Source organism: Phalaenopsis equestris, unplaced genomic scaffold (genome assembly GCF_001263595.1).
Source record: "Phalaenopsis equestris unplaced genomic scaffold, ASM126359v1 Scaffold000002, whole genome shotgun sequence".
Classification (NCBI taxonomy): Eukaryota; Viridiplantae; Streptophyta; class Magnoliopsida; order Asparagales; family Orchidaceae; genus Phalaenopsis; species Phalaenopsis equestris.
The window spans coordinates 10263178-10264568 of NW_018164444.1; positions in this window are offsets into that span (position 1 = coordinate 10263178).

Consider the following 1391-nt stretch of genomic DNA (forward strand, 5'->3'; position numbering starts at 1 on the left):
TATTTATAATAGCCCGGGCACGAAAATCCAACGAAGTCCATTATTGTGCAATAATTTCATTTAATTATTTTATACACGTTAAAAAAGATTCTCTTATCCTCATGTATTGTACAACTTTCGAGGAGCAAGAGAATCGAGGAACTGTTATATATATATATATATATATATATATATTAGCATGAATCTCAAGACAGATGAACAACTCAGGAAGAAGATGCGGTCGATCGAACATAACCTTGGACGATCATTTTTTGGCTGTATATTGACAAGAGAAGCGTCTTATTCGAACGATCGGGGAAGGCGTCAGGAATAGCTCTCACAGGGCACTAATCAGTCTTCAGGACGATCAATGGTGATCACTCTTTCGGACTAGATATTGATCGAGTCAAGGTTTACCAGATAATTGACAACCTCATCGATCGAAGTCCCCAATCTTATGCATGTGAATAATTTTGTAATTACCCAAAAGCCCCCTAAAAAGTTGATGATGAGGGAAGTAAGATGTACTTTTGTTATGTTAAAACTTATGCCTATAAATAGTGATCCATGTCATGAATAAATGATACCCACATTTAACGTTCACTATTCTATTCTCTCTCTCTTTCGTTTTATTTCTTAGGTATGTTTCCTCGACACTTTTGGATTCAACAAACATATATAAGTATCATGCACATTTTTCTATTTAGAAAGGTTCACTTACATACCATTCAATTTTTATGTATTTACACGCCCAAACTTTAATTTTCACTTATATGCCATTTTTCTATGCATGAAAATATATATTTCACATTTTAAGCTTTAAAGTAGTGATATTTTTGTAATATGAAAATTTTGGATGATATAAATAGGCATTAGATGCCTAATAACATAAAAAATTAGGTGGCATGTACATAAATGCTCCTTCTATTTATCTATTATTTTTTCTTCATTTTATTTAGTTTTTTTTAATTTTTATGTAAAATTTTGAAACCTTAACATATTAATTTACGTCTTTCAAATATTGTTACCCGGTTCGGCTCAATCTCCGGTCTGGACGAACCAATCTCCCGGTCGCCTTCATTCTTCTCTCGCTGGCCTTCTCCTTCCTTTCCTCTTTCAAATCCCTAGCTATGATCGTTTCCTCCGCCGCCGCCTTCACCACCACCGCTCCGACGTCTTCTCACCCACCCACCACCGCTATCTTCCTCTACCGTTGCCGCAACGCCCCACATCCTGCCGCACTAAGATTCTTAAACCGGAGGAAAGTGAAACGAATCGGGAATCAGGTTATTTCCCCTTCTCGATTCTCTTTTAATTTCTTGTGGTTAGGAGGAGGAAAAGAAACCCTAGAATACTCTCGCAGGACGGTAGGAGAGGGAGAAGCTTGTGTAGGGCTGAGCTCGTACACGACG